General features: G+C 38.4%; 1 long non-coding RNA gene across 1 annotated transcript in view; it reads left to right on the top strand.

Moving 5' to 3' along the window:
* Nucleotides 1-14599, top strand: part of LOC108503131 — a 146058-nt gene extending 131459 nt beyond the window's left edge. The window contains exon 3 of the long non-coding RNA XR_001876730.1: nt 14449-14599. This is a non-coding gene — a long non-coding RNA (uncharacterized LOC108503131). The remainder of the gene's footprint in view (nt 1-14448) is intronic.
* Nucleotides 14600-23066: the final 8467 nt, after the last annotated feature.

Below are 23066 nucleotides of genomic sequence, written 5' to 3'. Positions count from 1 at the left end.
TGTATTACATAAGATTTGTTGACAGAGTCTAGTGAATTTGGTGTCAATTTGAACAAAGAATGTCTTCTGAAGATGGCTTTTTTTTTAACTGGAATAAAACAGCTTTCACTTCTCTTTGTGATATTTAAGAACACTGATAATTTTACACAGACGAAATTGTACAAGTAGTCTCTGGGAAATCTGCTTTATTTTTCCTTTTAATTTGAATACATTAGGCTGTTTTAACACTCAAGTTTTAGAAAACTCCTTGAACTGAAACTTGCAGGGTCTGGTTCGGATCTTCTCTTGCTGGGTGTGACTCTTCTGGCTTTTACTGAGCGAGTTACGTGTCATGGAAATGAAATCAGGCCTGCAAACTGGGCAGCTTCCTGGAGTGCCCTGCCTTGGTCAGAGGGCAGGGCTGTGTTTAGGGCTCTGTGTGTGAGGCTGTGCCCTCAGAGGGCTCTCACAGTGGTGTCCTGTTCCTTGAGGGTGTGTTTGTGCAGTCTGAAGGAGGAGGGGGAGGTGGCTGTCACCACAAAAGGACCATCACCTGATCCTAAAAGGTGCAGAAGGGCTTTTTTTCAGAAGAGGAAGGCGGCACTGGAGAGCGTGTAGGGGAGATGCTATTTCTCCTTGATTCCCAAGTGCACTTCTAGCTTTATTTCTGCCTGATTTACTTTCACAGGAACTAGCAAAGGGAACATGTCAGCTGCTGTTATTGTTGAGAATTAAAATTTAATGCCTTGGATTAAAATTGAAAGGACAGTGCCCTGATGTATTTTCCCTTCCCAAGTTTCTTATGGTAATACATCATAGGTGTTAACAGAAGTAGCACTTGGACCATTTCAAGCAATTGAAGAGGAAATTCAGTAGAAGCTCTGCTGAATTTACCAAGCCTAGGCAAGCCTGGTATTTTATATTTCTAATGGAATTTTTTTAAACCAAGATTTGTTCATTACCACTTGTGCATGGAAAGCAGAGACTCACAATGAGATCATAATTCATTCTTTGTATATAAATATTACACATACAAACTTCATGGAGAAAACATTATTTAGAATGCAAAAATCAAGTGACCCAGAGAAGAGAGTGTTAAGGGTGTCCTTGCAACTGAAATTCAGCTTCTCTTATGCATATGCATTATGAGGAAGTCTTTAGCTATAAGGACATGTAATGCTTTTCCAGAAGATTCCTTCCTTACTCAGTACACAAGATGGACAGTGTTCTGTTAATGAGTAGTTATTCAAGATGTTGTTTTATCCTCAGTGTCTGATATGTGGCCCTAAGCCTTATTTACAGCACGTCATTCACACCCCGCTCAGACGTCGGAATTATTAATTTCCTCATAGGCTTTGCTGTGCTGTTCATCACTGCTGTATCCAAGTGCTACACAGGTTTTAAATTAAATTTATCTCCACAAAGCCCCAGTGAGGATGTGGTATTATCTCTGTTTTACAGATGGGGAACTGACAGAGATTAAGGTCAGAAAAATTCACCAAATTTGGATGCACATTTTAAGACATAAGATTGGATTTTAGAGCCCTTCAGATCATGCAGCACATCCTGTGTTCGGAAAACATCACTTGCTACTTTAGTGTCAGGTGTGTTTTCCTTGTGGGTAGATAACTTCCCCAGCATCTCCAGAGTGCAAATTGAAGGGTTCCGTGCCACTGCTGATGGCTAAGGAAAAGTTTGGTTTGGATACCTCGTGTAGTGTCACACAGGAACTCAGAGCTGTCCCTGAAAGAGGCAGAACTTCAGAGAATCACCTGCAGAAATGAGGCAGTGAAAAACTGCCTCTTTGTTGAAAACTCTAGTGTGACTGTATTACTACAGACTGTTCCTTAATGCTCGCACATAAATTGGGATTACACAAACCACCTGAGTTCTCATCCTTGTCAATTTGATCATTAGCTTTTTGCAATGGAGAAAGATTGACTGGGAATATTGAAATTTGTGATCCAGTTAATTTGGGGAATGAATATTAATTGAGAAACCATATTGTCTCAAAGGTAGTACTTTTTTTCTGTGGTAAACATTAAGAGGATCTTTCCAAATGTACTTTGATTTATTTTCATTGTATATTCAGATTTCTTTCCTCTGTAAAGACATACTAAATACCAGAAGATTCATGAGCAAGTCTGGCAAAATGCCATTCCTCTATTGAGATAAATTTTAATTGGTGATTTTTATTTGTTATGTTCACATTTTGTATACAAAATGTACATTTACATGGACATGATTTTGCTTTTATTTTCTCCGTTGGCAGTTTATGTTATACTAGTTTTTGTTTTAGGCTTGCTGGCTGGCAAAAGAGTAGCATGGAGAATTTAAGATAACATCTTAGTTCTTCATAGTCCTTTAAAAGTAGCAGTATGGATTTGAACCAAGGCTAAGCATTGTGATTTCTGAGTATTTCTGTTAATTTTGGAGAACTTTAATTGGATTAAATTAACCAACGAAAAGAAGATTTTACTGTATCATTTTTTCTGGCAATTTGATGTCTTCAAAGTCTGTCTCTGCTTTGTTTTTTTATCTGCAAGATAGATATTTCTATATAGTTTTCCAAAGCTCTTTGAAATCTTCAGCTGACAATGATTAGAGAAGTGAAATGTTTCTTGCATTCATCGTGGCTCTGCCTGTCAGAACAGGGGCTGGGTGTGCTGGAATTGTCTAGCTAGGTAGTCAAACTGTTTCTTTAAATACCTTTAGCTGGTTCTTAGACTGTGTTCCTCGTATTGTGCCATATGTGTTCAGATCTTTTGTGGAACTGGGAGGCTACTTTATGTGTAGAAAGTTGGAAGGTTTTCTCCTGGCTATGAATTGCACTTGTGGAAGCCAATACAGCTCTTATAACAACATGAGAAAATGAATTTTTCAGGAGTTTCAGTCTCTTTTGTTTACAGTTGTAAACATTTCCAGACTGCTTAGAACCAGCTATTCCCGGAGCTTTATGGTCTTGCTGTGGCATTACTTACACAACAACTGCTTCCTGTTGAGGGAAAAAGGAAAGTTAGTGAGAACGTTGCTTTACTAAGCAGAAATACCTACTGGGTAGCTTGGGTAGGACATGCATCATGTAAATGACTCTTTAAATAATAAAGACTAGGCAAATTATATCCATTATTTAAGAGGTGCAATGAGAGTCCAAAGTTTTCATTGGAAATAACCTGATTATGCCCACCTTGTGTGAAATGTTTGATGTTGGTGCTGGAGCAACCAGGGCTGTGGAACTGAGCTGGCAAACTGCTTTATGGGTTATGTGTCCTGTGGAGACCAGTGCAGGCTGAGGAATTCACCAATAAATCCCAGCTTCAGCCCTGACAAATGCCAGCCAGATTCTGGAAGCTACAGAGGGATCTCCAGCTGAGTTCTCTGCCAGTTTGTCATACCTCAGCCTAAACATCCATCCTGCAGATTGGAGATTAAGATTTAATCATGTCTATAGATTTCTAATTACTCATGAGTATCTTATTAGAAAGCCTTGCTGGCAAGGAACTCCAAAGCACTTTCAGTAGATTATACCAAAATTTGTTCCTGAATTAGTTGCAGAACAGTCGTCTGGCACCCAATTCTTGTTCAAAATGTTAACAGGTTTACTGAAAAATTATTCCAGTGCACCATGTGACCATAAATGTTTTTTAGTCCTGAAAAGTTAAAAGCAGTAACACTAAAACATTTTTTTGTTGATGCCTGAAGTGATGTGGCGTAGGAAAGAAAGCCAAAAAGACATCAAAACCATACAAAATTATTTACTTGGTTTATGGCTTGATTATGTGACTCATGCGGTTCTGTATGGTGAGTCTAGGTTAAAAAATAATCATAGAGACTGTTTTCTAAAAGGAAAAAAACCTCAGGAACCTTATGGTAGTTACAGATAGATGCAAATGCATATTTTTCAGGATATTTGGCAATCATGGAGTAAAAAGCAAGCAGGAAAATAATGTGCATATACAGTTAAATGTGTAATGAGTACAAGCTACAACATACTTAAGACATAAGATAATTAAAATACTTGTATATATTGTGAGCACTTAAAAATTTTCCTGTCTAAAGAATTTTCCTAAGCATTCCTTAATCTTTTACTAAGGAAGGTGCAGGCCAGAATATTGGAAATGCAGGTTTAGACTCTGTATCTCAATATCTTCCCCTTTGGTTTTGCTTTCTCTGTATTTCTGCTGCCAGTATTACAGTGGAGGAAATGCCTTACTACATCAATTATTTCGAAATTTGACTTTGGGAATATTGTCAGGATTATCTTTGACTTGTCTTACATGTGTAAATCAATCACAGGAGAAAATTCTGGAGTTAAGTCCTGATTCAGAAAATAACCTGGTGAAGCTAGAAAGCCATCTGATAGATTTTTAGTGGTTGATTTGCTAAGAGCATCTGTCTATAGTGGGAAAAGATTCCTAAAGAGCAATTTAAGGTGAAAATTTAAACCCAAACTTCTCAGGATTATTATCTTACCCAACTAGATCTGGTGCCTGTGTGTATTAGATAACAGGAACAAGCAAGCCACTTGTTCTCAGCAGAAAATACCTTATGAAAAGGAGTGTCATATTCAGTAAATAGATATATTTTAATATAACCCTACTAGGGTCGATTTTCTGCTGCCAGATATGAAAGATGTCCTGAAAAAAATAATCACATAAGACTGCCTGTATTTGCCTAAATTTAGTTGAGTCCTCATGTTCAGCATTATCTAACCAACGACAGAAAGCTGTAAGTAGGTTCCCATCGTGCTTTAGTGCTGCTCTGACAGGGGGGAAGGGTTTGTTCCCTTTTCCAAAATTTGCTTATCCTTTCAGTTCCCTTGCACACTGTTGTCATTCAACATTACCTTCTCGATGGAGGGCTTCCCAGTGCTCTGTACAAAAATACAGAGAGCTCTGGTCCCTGCCACAGGTGTCTTTGAGAGATGCAGGGAAGTGGCCAGAAAGCAGGAATGTCATTTACCATTTTATGAACATATGGTCAAGTACATAGGGAGCATTTTGGGAAAATTGGAGGGACAACATGTGCAGAGAGGGGAAGTTAAACCTAGAAAAGTGTTCTTTGCTTGCAGTTTGCAGTTCTACTGTTTAAATGAACCAGAAATACAAGTCACACATGCTTGCATTTTGCCAGCGCCTGTTGTATAAACTTTGTCCAAAGCATCTCTCAAATTTCAGCATTAGAACAGCACTTTGAACTGTGCAGTGTGTAATTAGACATGTGCATGTGCCATGGTGGTTCTGTAATTAGACTGTACAGTTGTAACAGGCCATTTTAGGGCACTGGCCTTGACCTGCTCTTTCTAGAACTCCTGGAATCACCTGCCTGGGATACCCTCAGGGCCATGGGGGAGAGCTCTCATTCTTGTGGGGAGACCAAAGGTGTGGACATAAATCCTTTGAAATGAGGCTTCATTAATTCTATGGAACAATTTGGTTTAAGTGTTTTTATTTTGAAGAGCAAGCATATATATAAAATGCTAAAATGGGAGCTAATGGGATGTCTTAAAGATTCCAGCATCTAGAAATAAATGTAAATGCACTGTACATAAATGTAAAGAACCCACTGTCTAGTATTATTAGTTATATATAAATGTAAATCTGACAATAAATTTTCATTACATTACTATTTTCATCTATATGCCTGAGGAATTGTTAAACTAAGTACAGTGTCTGCATTTTCCTCTAAATGCTTGTGTTACATTTATTAATTCAGGAAACTAAAATGCTTGTGGAGATACTTGGGTATCACAGGAATTGCTCTAAATGGAACAAATTCAAATTCATAGTATTATGAAAAGAAACATGGTCTAATAATAACACATTGCATTCAAAATTAAATTCTGGACAAAAGGATGAAAGAACAAGATCTGGAAATATCTGTATGCATCTTTAGAAGTGTATACTGATTCAGAAGGGCTTTTTGAAGTGATGTAACTGTTTCCTCAGTGACAGAAGGTGTAAAGTTCTGGGCTGTGTTTGAAAACTCACCATCCAGCATCTCTGGCTCATTGCACTTTTCTTTGTGTGGACTTGTGCTGGCCCTGAGTGGTGTGCACCATCCTTTTGCCAGAGCACACCCTGTGCTCACCCTCCCTCCCTCTCCTTCTGACTGTACTTTGGTTTATACCATCATAGAATTTGGGGAAGAGCCATTTCTCTCTTCTCCCCGTGGACTTTTTTTACTCCTCGAATCTTTTCCCTTGGCTCCCTGCAGCTTTTCCTCTGCAGCTCTATTTGCCCCATTTCTGCTCTCCAATACTATAGATGTCCAAATTGAATTCACTCAGAGGAAATAGTGAGCCACTTCAGGGGAAGGCTTAGTTTTGGTGCGTGTTTCTAAAGCCTATAAAGTGACTTTATGTAGCACTATAGAAGTAATAATAAAAAAAAAACCTAAAACACGACAGCTTTTTCTTTGCTCCCCATTTTTAAAGCCAACTTTTTTTCCACTGAAGGGTACAGCAAAAGAACATTCCTAGTTGTTCCATCATGTCAGCTCTCTTAGTTTGTAACCTCAAAAGAAATGAGCTTAAGCTCAAGTGTTTTAATGTGCAATGTGTTGGTCTCTATAGCGACCTTCCTCCCCCATCTCTCCTTTTGCTGGGGTAGAGTTTTCCTTACACTTCTATATCTCAAGAGATGTCACATTTTTTTATTGCTCCTGTAGCATGTAACGTAGCCCTAGGTAGCCACACTAGAAAAGAAGGATTTTCACAGTATAATTTCTGCCATTTACTGCATACTGTGGAGCATTTTCTTAATTTTTTTCCTTTTCTGCCTTTCACCTTTCTGCTTTAAAAAATGACATGACGGATATTAATATTTTTCCTTAATAAAAATGTATTTCCCCTTGATCTTAGTTTTGGTAATACATTATTCAGTGTTCCTTCTTAATGAAAGCCATTGGTTGTTCCATTACTCACAGCAGTTATTACAGCACTAAAGGTCTCGTTCATCAGAATGACTTGCAGAGGCAAATCCAAACCCCTGAGTGCTCCATGCATCAGGGTAATAGCTGTGGTGCATGCAAGTTATTAAAAAAAATTAAAATATAATGTGTGTTTCTTTGTTTTCTTTCATTTTTTTTTTCTAACACTGGGGAAAAATCTGTGAACATCATTTATTTTATTGCCTGTGTGTGCTTGTGCATACTCTGCTCTCTCAGTAGGAGTCATTGAGGAGGTTGGACCTATTGATTGTGTCCCATTTCGTAAAACATCCTGCTTAAAATCACGGATGTAGAACATGGATTCTGAGTTGTTCTTAGTTATCAGACTTTTCTTTGGATTCCTGTCATTTTGTTGGATAACAATAGAAGGAGGTATTGTAATCTTAGATGATCTTTGTTGGTATGAGGAAAAACGGGCACAGGTGTTTAGCAGAGAAGACTGGGAGAAGCTCTTGATCAAATCTTGGGATTGGGATTCTGTGTTAAAGATAAATTCTGTAATATTGTGGTGTGTTGAGTTCATGCATTCTGGCATAAGCTGGACATAAACCAACTGCAATATAATGCAAGACAGCAATTTTATTTCATGCTAGTCATCATAAAAGTTTTTTTCAGAAAGCAAAGTTATAGGTCTAGCTGGGGTGTCAAAACAGGAAAAAAAAATTGTGTGTAAATTTTGGAAATGTGTGGAGAAGTTGAGCTGTTACCTGAGCACAGAGGCACAGAGGCAAACAAGAGCTTCCACTGCCAGAATTATTTTTGCAGCATGGTTAAATGGTATTTGAGTCATCTTCTAAGGAACACAGTGTACATGTGGACACTTGAAGAATGTAGAGCATGTTTAGCACTTTCATGGCTCTTCTAAACCCTCATTCTTCTCTGAGTTTAATGTATTATACAGTTCTTTTGCCTGTACAAACCTTTTCATTTATTGTTTATAACTCTGCACTCTACCTGAATTGTAAGAAAGAAACAAGTTGGCCTAATTTGTATTCCAAAATGCTTGCTATAGAAATGGATTTGACAAGTACTTCTACATCATTTAAAAATATTTATGCCCTCTCCATGTATTATGGATGGTATATAGCTTTTGATGTCTAGCTTGATTCTGCATTTGTTGATTAACTTGTCGATGCTGTGATTGCTTTACAGTGTTGCTGCAAAGTGCTTCACTTGCTTTTAGGTGTCTGCATCGTTCTTGGTCAACAAAGATCCCAGTGTCTGAAGTTTGAGTTGGTTTTGAGGGGGTTTTGGGTATTTTGGGAGCAGAGGGAAGGCCGGGTTTGGTTTTTTAAGTTAGTTTTATTTTTGGTTTGTTTGTTGGGGGGTTTGTTTGTTTGTTTGAAGACTGTAAATATCATGACAATGATGGACCAGACAACTTGGAAATAGGAAACTGAGGACAAACTTAAATACATATGTCAGTGTGCACCCACACGTTACCTTAGCAGGTGCAGTAGACAGGCTTGAGGAGAAGCAATTTTGAAAAAAAATAATGTGCAAAGTTTACTTTTAAAATAAATCATGCAACTAGAGCACGCTAGTATTTTATTTGACCTGTAGCTTTGAAATAGGATAACTTCTTTGTTTGAGTTCTCTGCATCTTCTGCTTTAAATATGTTGAGGGCTGGCCCCATTGCACAAAGGGTGTTGAGACAGGTTTGAGGACAATGCAGCTTTCCTGGCAGGAGCCAGAGGTGAAGATGTACATCAGCTCCCTGGTGGGGGGCAGAAAGAGCCAAAATACTGGTGTGTGGTCAGCACTGTTTTAGTCACAAAACCAAAACACAGCACCACAGTGGCTGCTGTGAGGGAAACCCCATCGCAGTCAGACCCGGTACATCTGGTTTTCGTCAGGATCTGCTTGTTCATCAGACCTCCCTCAGGTTCCTGCTTTTCATGGTGTTACTTTGAAGTGGTGCTGTGCTCAGGGTTGGTGCTGCTCGGTCACTGAGCTTTGTGGAGTCTCATTCTTGGGTTCACTGGTGTAACCCAGCAGCTACAAACCCGCAGGGGAAGAGACAATTCCCATGGTGGTCACGGTCGTGCCCTATGAAAACATGCTGTAACAGCAACATCAAGGCTTCCAGGCAAAACTGGGAGAGAGCAGAATGGAAAATCCTGCCTGAGAGGTGCTGTGAAATGCTGCTGCAGGTCAGGTGAGGGGGAATGGAGCTGCAAGGGGAGGCAGGTTGTGGGATTGCAAATGGATGGCCCTTGGCATCATCCACACTCAGGTGCTTAGGTAGTATGTAACAGACCTCAGGCTATTTTCATTTTAAGTGTAGATAATTTAGCTAGATTGACCATGCTAAGAAAATGGCCATATATTTAAACAGTAATAATTTTGATGTTTTCTTCCCTGCTAGATTAAGCAGGGGAAGCCACGTGTAGTGGATTCGAGTCCATCATAATCTGCCTGTGATGGGAGAAATTGGTCCTTGTCAACACCCCAGGATTGGTTGCATGCATCATATTTAATGGGCTTTCTGTTCAGCAGCTTCTGTGGGTGGTGGAAATGGAAAATAATCCACACAAGCTTTTCCCTTCAGCCTCGTGTAGAGCATTAACTACCATCCCCATGCAGAGAATCTAGGCTATGGCTGTCAAAGACACTTGAGCACCTTTTCTAGCTTTGTGATTCTTCTTGGCTTTTTCAGAACAGGAATAGCAGTAGCATGTGATGTTTTGGCTCACTGAGAAGGAGAGGGGTTTTTAATTAGAGGCCATTTTCTGGCCTCTAATTCATACACAAAATATGTAGCTGAATGTTGTGTGAGGGTGGGGTTGAAGGATGCTGAGATATAAAGCTGCTCAGGGACAAAGGGCTATTAGAAAAACTAGGTGATTTTAGAATAAAATAATTTCCTTTTGTTAGTGTTTTTAGGAATTCTTTGATCAAAATGTCAAATCATGGCTGCTAGCAACAAGGACATTCATGTGCTTGAGTGAAATAAGTAACATTCTGACTTGAGTGGATTTCATCCTCACAAAGTGGCAGTGATGGGAGGGAAGAAATTACAAATAAGTCATGACGAGAGGGGAGGTAACACATAGGACAGGTCTTCATTGTTCATTACTTCTTGAACATGGTGCAGGATTCAGATGTATAAGTAGGAACATAACTTTCCCATAATCAAACCTATGAGAGGAAACAATGCCAAAGATTCATATAAGGATATAGTTTTGTAGGATAAAGGGCAGCCTAGAAAATGGGATTGAAAAATCTGAAGTCAACCATAAACATCCTTTACTGTAGAGGTACTTTATTCTCTCAACTAGAATGTGTGACATAAGTTGTCTTAGCTTGTTGAATTTAAGAAAAACACCCAAATTTTTAAGACCTTAAAAAAATAATAGTAAGTTGTTTTTATTTTGCCACATAAATTTGCAGTGTTTTTATCTTGAAATTGAGTAGCAGAATTAGGAATGTCAAAATTAATGAGCAGATGACGCTGATGTGGTAAAACAACAAACTTTAAAATTTAAGAATACTCCTGGGATTGTTCTAAAATAGTCCTTTCTATTAGCACAGAGAGCTAATGGGGTTGTAATTGGTTTCCTTTAATACACACATGTTAAGTTAGCAGCCCATTTTGCATTATCTTGTCTTCTCCCACTACAACCAGATGTGCAGCTTTCCTAGAACTGCACTCATGGGATTGCTCAGCAGAAGCCTCAAGCTTGGTTCCCAGCAGGTGCTGATCTCAACACCTTGTTGTTAAGGACAAGTAGTTGTGTGGTAAAATAAAGAGGCACCTTGAAGTAGCAGCACCATCTCAATTAAGCATCCAGTTGGGAGGTCTCTGGCAGCAGGAAGAGAACCTTAAAGAATTAGTGCCATAATTCCTTATAATCAGTACAGAGAAAGTAACTTCCAACAGTTTTCCAGGTCTCTGAGTCTAGAGATGACATGTAACAAACAGGCACTGATCTTGATGTCCTAAGGACCTGTATTTAAGTGAACTTCTATTCACAGTTCTCCCTGTGTGTTTGACACCAATGATTCTCCAGCTTAGGGTGTTTAAAAGCTGAAGCACAAACCAAAGCCCCTGACCTCCAACACCAAATAAACTTGGAGAATTGAGACCAAGTTTAGATTTCCTCTCAAAAATACGTTTAACATATGAGCAGTATTTATATAGGCTGGGCAAATGCAATGTGCCTTTTGAAATTTTACAAGACTATAATAATAATTAAAAATATTTCAGTGTATCTCAAGATTTTTTTTAATTTAAGCATTCTTATTTTGTAATGTATAATTCCAGTGTCTATTTTTTTTCTAGCATGAGTTATATAGATTTGAGGTCTGTTGTGGCTGTAAAATTAGTCTACTTGTTATGTTAGCCTTTAATACTGTATTCCCACCTACAACTGCAGTAACACAGCTTGAAGGGAATTTAATTAGGAAAATGAGGCAGATGAAATAGGCAATGTAATGTATATCTGCAATATGAAGAAGAGTAAATACACTTTTCATCTGAATAGTCAGAATAGAAGCTGTGTTAAACTGGGCTGAAATTTAATCAGAAATGGCTTTCTTTTATTTTCTAACATTACTATGTAATTGTGCTCCTTATTACTGGGGATTAGAAAGACTACTATCATTAAAGAAGAAACATCTTTCACCAATTATATTTAGTTTCTGGTTTATCTGGCACTAACCTTCTCTTTATGCAAAAAGTGGAGATCCCTGGAGGAACAGACGTAGTGCAGCGATTGCAATCCCCTGGGAAACCTTGAGCACACCGTGTGCTGGGTGGATTCTTGCTTGTTTACAGGCCATCCAAGCAATGAGCAGGTGGAATTCACAGGACTAAAAACTTTCCTGCCTCGCTGCGCTCTGGAATATTCCAGCCTTGCTGCACAGTCATGGATTTTCCAGTCGTAGCCATCCCTTATTTCCCCGAGGTGTTCGGCAGCGGTTGTGTCGGGGCCGAGCGCAGACGATCGCGCTTTACAGAGAAACACAGGGCGTCACCGGGGCAGGAAACAGCTTAAGTAATATAGAATAGATCTTAAATAATTGTTTAAGGAAAAAAATTCCCACAGTCCCTTCTCGGAATTGGGGAGAGTAGCACTGGGAAGTCTGCAGCATTACACAGCACAGCCAGTGCAAGTGACACATTGGCTTGAAACACCTGCTGTATTTCTTTAGTCTGAATTAAGAGATAGAAATATGTTATGCAGGTACATTATTGTGTAGTAAGAAAATAGAAATGGTTTTAACATGTGCATTAATTCTATGTATGAGATTTTAAAATGTTTATTAGTTCTAGATCAACCCACTTGGGCTGTAACGTGATTCTTCAAACTGTTGCTTAGAGAGCTATGAGATTAGTGCTTTTACTTTACTGCTTTTTATAACTTTTTTAAACAAGATTGGCTGTGAAATAAGTGAAGATGCAGGTGGTAGGTGTATGATGAGTACATGGTTTAGGCAACCTGATGTCACCAACCTTATTTTGCTACTGTTCGTTGTTTTTTGCCTATGGCAGCAAAAAGCCAAAGGACTTCTCCTGGTGATTACCAAAATCTCAAGTTCTCTCCCTCCTTAAGTCAAATTTCAAAGCATCAGATTTTAAATTCAACCTCTCTTAAAGCCTTGTTCTGTGTTTAAGTCTGTTCCATGCCTCTGGACATTGTTTTTATTTATCAGTGTTTTGGAAGACGGAATAAGAAATGATTGGTAATACTCTTATTTCTGTCCATAGCATTGCCAGATGCAAGGGCAGGTGTGGTGGTACATTTGATTTTCCAGCTACTGGAGACACCAGCTTAGTTTCATCACTGGATGGTAGTCCAGGCTATGGAATGTGTTTTGCTCCTTTATCAGAAACATTGCCTTCATTGCAAAAAGAACCATGTCTTTTTTTTGTATCAGGTAAAAACATTCTTGAATGTTTTAATTGGAATGAAAATCCCCCGCGGGGGGTTGCTGATGGGCTGCTTAAGAGAAATGAGGAAGATTGATTGAAGGTCCTAATAGTTATTTTTCTCAAGCATCAGCACAAGATAGCAGGTGTTTCCTCTGCTAAGCAATTCTTTTAGTTGCTAAAGAGACTTGATTTTTGTATGTTGTCAGGTTTCAGGTTTAATATATGCTAAGGGACACATCTCAGACACTTAATCTTCTGTTGACTTTATGGGGAAAAAAACTGTAGAACTTTTTCAGATCTTTGAAACAGGTGTAGTTAAAATCTCCACTTTTCCGTGGTCTGCTCAAGCATTTCCTTTAATCTGTGATTTTCAAAAATAAAACAAGACATGGTGCCCCTTAGAGAATGTTTATTACTTGGAAATGTAGTCATCTGATTTGTTACTGTGTCTTATACTAAGATTTATACATGTTTTTCTGGTGTAAAGCCTGACTAGATGCATCTGCTATCCTTAATTTAATTTAGTTAAATTCTTCTGTGGAATCAGTTAGCTACAAATTCAGAAGTTCCTTTCTAAGAACAGATATTTCTCAAAGACACTTTCAAAGTGTGTGCACTTAGAAGGGTTGTTATGTGTACTTCTTCATGGGAGCAGATAAGGGAGCGGGATGTTAAATTAGAATAAATCTCAGCTTAAGAACCAGGTTTGGGTTTTACTGAACACAGCAAGCTTCAAGAAAAGAGCTGCTACAAAAGACCCTCTGTGACTCTCACAGTGGATTTCCCATCTGGAGCAACATATAAAACTGAATTTCCTGCTTAGTCACTTGGTTCAAGCAGGGCAATGTTAGTGTAATGCTTCCGATGTGTCTGAAGTATTGTCACAGGAAATTCATCATTACTTCATATTTTACCCTGCAGTACCATGGATATTTCTGACTGCATTAAATACTTTAAATACTCTAGGGCTTAAAGACCTAAAATAGAAACTGTTAGGATTGTGCCTTAGCTATTTAAGAGGGATTTTCATTCTCATCAGGAGGAGAAAAAATTTTAGTGAATGAATATGGAATTCTTTGAGCTTCTGTAAGAGAAAATGTGATCATCTTCACATTCCAGTTGCTCAAGCTAGAATGTGTGGATGGAAAATGAATAAATACACTTTGCTTAGGTTGCTGGTGTTTCTTCAGTTGAGGTATTTAGTGGAGAGATTGATTTAGAAAATGTGGTCTATTTGGTAAGTCCTGTGTGCATTGATTTGCATTGTGGCAAAAAGCTTGTGAAATCCTATTTGTGCTTTTCCTAGAACATATGATCCAGAGGTACACAATGCAGGACAAGTGAAAACAGGAGGGAGTAATTACGTCTTCTGTTTAGAATTTTGTAGTCCTGCCAAGAGGGTGAGAAAAGGGTTTAAGAAATTATATGTAAAATTTTTGCTTTGGATGGAAGCCTTTTCCAACACCCCTTCAAAGAAGCGATACTTTTAGGAAAACCCTAACAACAGGACATCCAGTGCCTTGATGAGCCCAGGAGGCCCTTTCTGTTGGAAGCTGCCTGGACAATTTGTTTGTCCTATTGCTGTTGTTTGGAAAGGCAGAGTCAGTCCCTTCATTATCTCCACCCTCGTGTCTTTCAGACCCTGAAGGTTGATGTCCGTCATGCTGAGGTTCGGGCAGCACCTCATCAAGCCCTCCGTGGTCTTCTTGAAGACTGAGCTCTCCTTTGCTCTCGTGAACCGCAGGCCGGTGGTCCCGGGGCGTATCCTTTGGATGGCCGTGCTCTTGGGAAAAGCAGGAGGAAGGCAGAGTGCTTGGAAGGCCAGGTAGGATGCGACAGGGTTCCTTCTGAAACCAGGCGGTGGAACGTGAGCTCCTTGATCAGTGTTGCGGAGCTGCCGAAAACAGTTGCTAAGCAACTGTGACCTTCGAGGTGAATTTCTATTGACCTTTTCGCCACAGAAGATGTATAAACAACCAGGTGCTACTGAAGGCGTTTTAAAGTGTATCTGAGGTGGTACTGTTTAAATTTCATATTATGCTAAATAACACATCCCGCTTCCCTTTTAATAATGTCACTTATTTTCAGATGGGGTAACTTTTTCATGGAGAATTTTCAGCTTCTCCTGGCTAAATGCACACCATTTGTCAAGTGGCAGTAGGATCCTTTATGAAGACTTTTTTTTTTTTTTTTTGAGGGGGGACAGATTGCTTTGATTAATTTAGGTAGGAATGAATTAAATAAACCATCTGTATAGTGCACACGTTTCATGATGAAAAAGTGAAGCCCCACGTTGTAAGTAAAATTCTCAAGTTAGAAACTTTATAGGAACTTGATGCTAAATGAGCCTATTTAGGGTATTCTGTAGTGTGGTGTTTTATTTTCCAGTCAGAACTCTACTGCTCCAAAATTTGTGCTACTTTCATTGGCTGGAGGTGCAGTTTTTCAGAAATAACCAAGATGGATCACTTTTCCTATAGAGGTTCATGGTAAAGTTTTAGTAGGAACTCAGGCAATGACTGAATGTGTTTCAGGAAAAGAAGAAAGTTGTCTGGAGTTTATTGAAAGTTTTCTTTTTGTTCTGTAGCTTTATGTTGTTTCTTTCATAATTTAACGTATAGTTTAGAGTTTAGTAAACTTGAATATATTTTTTAAAGTCACAAATGTATTTCTTCTGAAATGGAACCTTCTTCTCCTCCTATCACTTCTGTAGATTATAGTTGTTCAATATTGAACTTTTCTCTCCACCTGCTTTAAATGGTGTTTGTGTGTACCAGAAGTCAGATTTTTTGGTTATAAATGCATGGCAAAGATGCACAGACTTCATAGAAACATTAGAGGTGTTACTGTCTCACCAGTGTATTTTAATGAATTCAATTAACAGTATTTCTGAACTTCAAGTTTCTGAAATACTTGGCATAAATCAATGTGATTTACAGATTTGTCATAATAAATCTTTGTCATTTTCAAAGCTGTCTCAAGACAATATCACATCAGTCACTGTGTGATGCAGAGCCTGGAAATGCCTGGGCAGTATGTTGGTTTATGCATTGTCTGGATCAGAGAGTAAATAAAATGTTTCCTTTGCTTCACGTGGAGGTTTTAAAAATAATATGAACACTTGTTTTTGAATTAATCAGTTAAGTGAGCAATTGCATCTGTTGTTAAAAATAGAGTATTTCAGATGAAGGATACTTGTTTTAAAGTTTTGTGAGCACCTAGTAATGACAATTTAAGGAGCCTATAAAACTTAATTATTATAAGCTTCTCTCCTTCTTAAATAATTAAAGATTATAAACTCTAGTTGTATAGTTATTGCTGACTTTTGGCAGATACATTTATTTGCTCAGGGTTTAGCTTTGTTATCCCATAATGAGTATTGCAGCGTATTTTATAGTGTCACATTGTTTTAATAGCTTATGTGTTGTAATATATAATGTAGTCTTTGTTTCTCCATTGAATAAATGTTCAGGTAATAAAAACCCAACCCTTTTCCTTTCTCATTACAATATGAAAAAATTAGAGATCTTGATACAAAGACTAGAATACAGTATGTAAAATAGAGCAATTTGCAGTTTTAAGCCTTTAAAATGTCTGTATAATGCAGCATTCATCTTCAGACCTGGCAATAACAAGTGTATTTTCTTTGTTTTATTGCAATAATTTTATCTACCTTGTCTTTGGCACACATATGACATTCTTTTTCTCTTTTTTTTTTTTTAGTAGAAAATAAAATATTAATGTATGTGAATTAGAGAGACAAAGGAAATCAGTTGGAAAGCCAGCTCACTCCAGGTGGTGGCTTTAATTAACTAGTAAGGTTGAAATTCCATCTTGAAACAGAACATAGGATTGGAGCTGTGAATTGGCTGTGATAGTTTTAAAATAAAAATTCAGTCAGAAGGGTCTTGTGGAGTTCGGTGTCTGTGATTTGAGCAGGCTGGTTCAGTTAACACATTGCAAAGTTTGGTGTTATTTCCAGCTGCCAGTCCTGTGAATTTAGATTGACACTTCAGAGGCAAACTGTGCTAATAGAAACCAAAAGTAGGTAGAGTAAGAACACAGTATTTATGGTAAGGGAAGAGTTCTCCTGTTCCTGGACAGAGCTGCCTCATTTGGCCCCACGTTAGACCTGATGGGTGCACACGAGTTCATGGACTCAGGACCCTGTTTGTGTTGGGATCTCTTTCAGTGATTATTGCAGATTCTTGAATAGAAAGGAATTGGGATCTTAAGTAAGGAACTGGGATATCTTACGATATCCCTTGAGTAAGGGGATGTCTCACATTACATTCAGTGTGTAGGCTACAATATGGGCGTGTGCTTGACAGGAGGAAACTTATTCACCCCTTTTGTCTCAACCAAATGGAGAAGAGCTAAATGTGGTGAGTGTGCAGGATTAGTGTGTGTTCCCCTCAGGACATCCAGTCCTTTTGCTGTCACCTAATAGGGAAATGGTTAAAGCTCAGAGGTGTGTGACCACAGTCTGACTGAAGACATCATCACTCAACTCCCATGACAAAATGAGGGGTCTGTGACTGCTCTGCTCTTCCCTGGAGTTTAATCCCTGCCCCTTCTACTTGTCTGATTTCAGAGCAGGGAGTCATTTGGGATTGGGGACAGTTTTGATCAATGAGACACTGTTTTTTGGGCTGTACTTTTGTAAGGGTTTTCTGTTTTGTACAGAAATTGTATGATTTTGTTTGCTAATGCCTGTGTATTTGGAAGGAGCCAGGAGTCTAGCTGGGAACATGAGTGCTGTGTGCAGTGCACATCTTGGCAGCGAGTGGGAGTGGTGGGGAAGTGAGCTGGTTATTCTGTAAGCTTGCCGGGATGTTTACCCATATTCAGGTACCAGTACCCTTTTTTATGAAAAGTAGAGTCCTTGTTTCCTCTCAGTTCTGTAACTTGCTGCTCTGCAGAGAGTGATTGTGAAAAAAAGTCATTTGTGGCTCCGTTGAACAACAATGTGGCTGTTTTGGAGAAGGCAGCTATTCAATAGCTGGAGCAGGGTAGGGATGTGTACAGTCAGCAAATGTGTTGTTTCTGTCACACAAAAGGCCCAAGACAAACTGAATCAGCTCATGTAACCAGCTGAGCTGAGCTTCTGCTTGGCTTCTTGAATGATTTCGTTCAGAGCTTCCACAGTTCCACAGAACAGAACTGTGGCTGTTTTAAACAAATTTCATCTCCTCTTTGACATGGACTTTTTTGCTTTAACATGGTAACAAATACTTTGTGAATGACCTACCATTTTATTGATGTTTTCCTCGCCCTGCACCAGAGCTTTACAAGGTTTTGCTCACATCTTCAATAAATATGAACTGTTTTTTATCACTGCCTTTCTCATGGCATTGTGCAGGGTACTTGCTTTCATCTTGTGTTAAACATGAAAAATGAATTTGAACATTAGCAGAATCCATTTGGGGACCAGGACTTTTTATTATAAATAAAATTATTCATTTGTTATGTCCAATTTTTTTTTCAGCAGACAAGGTATTGATCTTTGGATTTGTGTTCAGGATGCCGTAAGAAGAACTAGCACAAAAGGAACACAGCAACATTTGTAAATTGATTGAATGCAATATGTAATGACAGAGACAAACATCAGATCTATGGCAATACTATATTATACAAAGCATTTTTCAGCAGTTTATTGAATTGGTTATTAAAAGGAACAGGCTTCCCAGCTGGGAACAACAAGCTGAGGGTTATTGGGACCAAGTAATTTTAGAGAAATTTGTGGTGGCCAGCTTGGCTCCCTTACTAAGGGCACATATATGTGTTCATAATAAATTAGAATAAATACTTTATCACAGCTTTTCAAATGGGATTGATTATGAAAAGGTTCTTCGATTTAAAAAAAAAAAAGGAAACAAAAAAAGGCACTTTAACTGTTACATGCTGAATTCTGCTGGACTACTTAGTATTGGTGTTTTCATAGAATTCCAATTTTTCCCCACCAGAAAGTATTCTGGTTGTGGGGAATGGACCATATATAAAAGCCCAAAGCATGGGATGTTTTCTGACAACTTCATCCCTATATGGAGTTAATGGTCATTATTTGTCGCCGAGACAGTTGTGGTGTTCTGTGAGTTATTGCAGCTTGTTCCTTTTATTAATGAGTAGAGAAAACATTAGTTGAACCAGATGCTCCTTCAAAGACTTCTCCCAGCCCGAGCTGCAGTGTGACTGTTCTGGCTCTGCTGCCGGGGTGGGGAGGGAGCCGGGGTCAGGCAATGCGAGAGCAGCATCTGCTCTGCTGCAGGATTTGTCTGGCTCTGAGCTCCCCTGTCACCTGCTGTCAGAATTGCTGTACTACTCGGGACTGCCACAAATATTGTCTTGGTGCTTTCCCTGGAAGTTTTGCAGTTAAAAAGAAACAATCCTTTTGATTAATGTTGTTTCTTAATATATTTTAAAAGTAGTTTTTAATTTAGCTACAGTCCTGACAGAATTTCCATTGAAGATAGTGCACTGGCTCTGGAAAGAAAAGTAGTATTCTCTCACCAGGTTTTGTTGGAAACCATGATATTTATCATTTATATGAAATTTTAATTCTTCATAAAGTTACAGAGCTGCTGTTTGTTACGATTTAGTTACTTTGTACCTTGCATGTTTATCACATCTATATTTATGCCACATAATTATGAATTTTATTGGGTTTAGCCCAAACAAGTATTAATATTTGCCATAAAACTTAGATTTAGAAAATAAAATTCAGTTATATTGCAGAATATATGAATTTTTATCTACATATTGCAATAATTTATGCTGCACAATTGCAACTACCTGTTAGACATATCTAATCTTGTGGGAAAGTATTCTTTAGTGCTCATTACAGAAGTTTCCTATGTATTACTATTATTACTAGTTTGTTTAGCACAATGTTAAGAAGCAGTCATACTCCTTTTAGTTTTTTTAATGAAGAGCTAAAACTAGGGCTGTTTGGTAAAGATTTTGTAACTTAAGTATGATGCTGGAGATGGCAAGGGAATCACATGGAGACAAAAAATGTTATTTGGTACAATATGGACTGGACTACCTATATGAATTCCTCAAAATGTCTTGCAACTTTAGAAGAAGAAAATACTAGGAAGAGGATGCAGTACCTTTGCTGGTGCAGAAAAAATGGGAAGAGCAGATATAAATGATAGATCTTATTTGAAAATGTGAGGGAAGTATAGAATATATCCCTTCATCAGGAATGCAGAGGAGATTTGGACTTACTTTATGTATAATCAGTATTTGGTAAGTTCTTTTTGAGATACCAGACTGAAGCTGTTGAACATCAGTGAAAACTCCCAAGTTTTTTAACTCAAATCCCAAATAAAGCTGTTCCATGACTCCTCCTTATCTGAGCAGTCCTGATCCCTCCAATGGGACTTACTAAGGCCTTATAATGTTTACTTGCACAAATGAGAGTAACAAAAACAGTTCCTGTGCTTGATCATTTGTAGCTGAATTAAGCTGTGTTGTGCAGAGGGTGAGGAGTGGGGCTGCACCTTTGGCAGCAGCAGGCCTGTAAATCAGCTTTGCCTGGGGGAAAAAGGTTCTCCTCAAACAGCCCAAAGCAGGACTGCTCCGTGTATGCAAACCACTTGAACTTACTGGTGGTAGAGAGGCCACTTAATTATCTCAGGCCTGGAGTCATTTTGTTTGCAGTCTCCAAACAAAGGGATGGTGTTTGACTCGGATTGAGAAATGCTGCTTGTGAAGATAACAGATTCAGGGCTCTGTGCACAAAAGCTTGTCTGTCTGACTTATTTGTGGGCATGGACTTCAACTGTCTCATTTGGGCTGATAAAAATGCTTGCTTTCCCTTCAAATCTTGTCTTGCTTGAAAGGTGCTCACTGTTGAAGGAGGATGTACTTCACCAGACATATTATTCTGCTTGAATTGTTATAGTTGCATTAATATACTGGTGTTGATGAAAATCCCTTTATAAATGCTTTGTGCCAATATTGTAAACAGAAAGGAAAAAAAATGAAAGTAATGAAATCAGAAATATTTCTTGCTGATTTGCAAATGGAGTAAGTTACCAATTAAATTATTCATTTACGTGTATTCAGCAGATTAGTGGTAAGAATTTCTCATTCTACATTGGAAGAGGTGTTGGAAAAGCTGTCTTAAGGCCACATCTGGGAGAGGCAGTAGATCCTAGGCTGGAGCCTGGTGCATCTTACAAATGTCATGGAGGGATGAGCAGTCTTTTATTAGTCATGTGTTGAACCAACCTTCAAACCTGAATGAGAAATCTGAAACATGGGCTTGTAAGCTCTGTGTCATAATAGGTTGCATCTGTGCAATTAAATTTCTTGACTACATTGTTAACACATACTAAAATCCAGCAAAAAAATTTGAATTCCATTTTTGTCTGATCCCTTTTATTCACCTTTCATCATCATCATTGATTGGAACTTATAAATGGCTTAAACCACATTCTGCATGAACCTCTCTACTGCTCTGTGTGTTTCAGGGGCACTCACTGCACAGTTCTGAAGGTGTGTTACTAATGTGTGTCTTCTAAAAGTGGAACTGTTTGTCCTTGTGAGATCCAGGGACATGCAGAAGAATTCCCATTTTGTCATGTTTACCCTCATTATTGATTTGCAAAGCATGTTAGCATTTCAACATTGACTTCCAGCTATAGTTTTATGGTATCTGACTTAATTTACTTTGAAGTTCCTGTCATTGGGGTGACAGAGATATCTGGTAAAAAGAATTTATTTCAGCATAGCAAGAAACCTGGCCAAGTGTTTAGTGAGAAAAGCCTCATTCTAAGGAGCTGGAAAAAGCCAAGTCTAAAAGACAGAGGAGCAAAGCAACGTAGAAGGATGTAAAATTAAGAGATAGCAAACTTTTGTATGAAAAGTGTCTGGGAAACTGAGGCAGGGGATAGAAAAGGTAAAACCTCCAAGCCTCCTTTGAGGTTTAACACAATAATTGGCATTCTTGTTTAAAAACCTGTGAAGTCCTGTTCATCTTACTGCTCTCTACCTGAAAGGAGGTTGTAGCCTGGTGGGGGTCAGTGTGTCCTCCCCAGGAACAAGCAATAGGACAAGAGGAAACAGCCTGAATTTGTGTTGGGTGGGTGGGGTGGGTGGGTGTATTAAACTGCACATTTGGAAGAATGCCTTCATCAAAAGGGTGGTCAAGCACTGGCACAGCTGCCCAGGGCAGTGGTGGAGTCACCATCCCTGGAGGGCTTTAAATGATGTGTAGATGTGGCTCTCAGGGACATGGTTTAGTGGTGGGCTTGGCAGCGCTGGGTTAATGGTTGGACTGGATGATCTTAGAGGTCTTCTCCAACCTAAACAGTTCTATGGTTCTATAAGTAATGAATCCTTTTAGCCCAGCTCTTATTTTCTAGTCTAGTAGAGAGCAAATTTGTAATTGGTGTGGTTATTGAACAAACCTATAATTTTATCCTTTTTTTGCATCAATAAAACCCAAACAAATAAATGGACGATAGATAACAAATGCTAAAGAGGTGTTTGCCGCTGTTGCACTTTTGACACTATGGAAAATTAAAGTACCTGCATCTGTAGCAGAAAACCACATGCTTTGCATTCAGGTACCAATTACCATGAACTTTAAAAAAGAGAGGAGTACAAAGAAATCTTTTTCCTCAGTACATAACTGGGTTTAAATTCAGCTGTTTCTACTTTTTTAAGTAGTTTCTGGCTAATGAAGGAGATGACAGTTACAAGTCATTCCTGTTATAGGTTGTGCACCTTTTTTCCTCAGTACAGCCATTGGAATGTGATATGCAGCACACACACAGTTAACCAAGTCTGGGCAAGGTATTGCATGACTTGCTCTTACAGCAGAATATAATTAAAAGAGATGATTGGAATACATGGATATTCATAATAGATGTCGCACAATTACCATAAGTAATGCAATACATGCAAAATCTCCATTTGTAATGAAAATAGATTTGCTGGAAAGTCAATTGGAAATTTCATTTATTGCTTATTGTTTCCAGCATATTGGAATATTTTGTTCTATTCAGTGTAATGCAACTATGTGTTTTCTTCAAGTACGCATTTCTGAGAGGCATCTAACATGAATTTCCTGTTGCAACTCATAAGAGGAGATCTAGTGATACAATGTAAATCTTTCATTTCTTCTCTTTGCTGTGGAGAGCCTAATATATAGTGTATATGTATACTAATGTATAGTATTTTTCTGTTGAAACATACATTAATATTCCCTGGTGTACCATAATTATAATCTAATGAAGATATTTC

The sequence above is a fragment of the Lepidothrix coronata genome, unplaced genomic scaffold (assembly GCF_001604755.1).
Source record: "Lepidothrix coronata isolate B3197 unplaced genomic scaffold, Lepidothrix_coronata-1.0 Scaffold131, whole genome shotgun sequence".
NCBI classification, from domain to species: Eukaryota; Metazoa; Chordata; class Aves; order Passeriformes; family Pipridae; genus Lepidothrix; species Lepidothrix coronata.
This window is presented reverse-complemented; position numbering and strand designations above follow the sequence as displayed.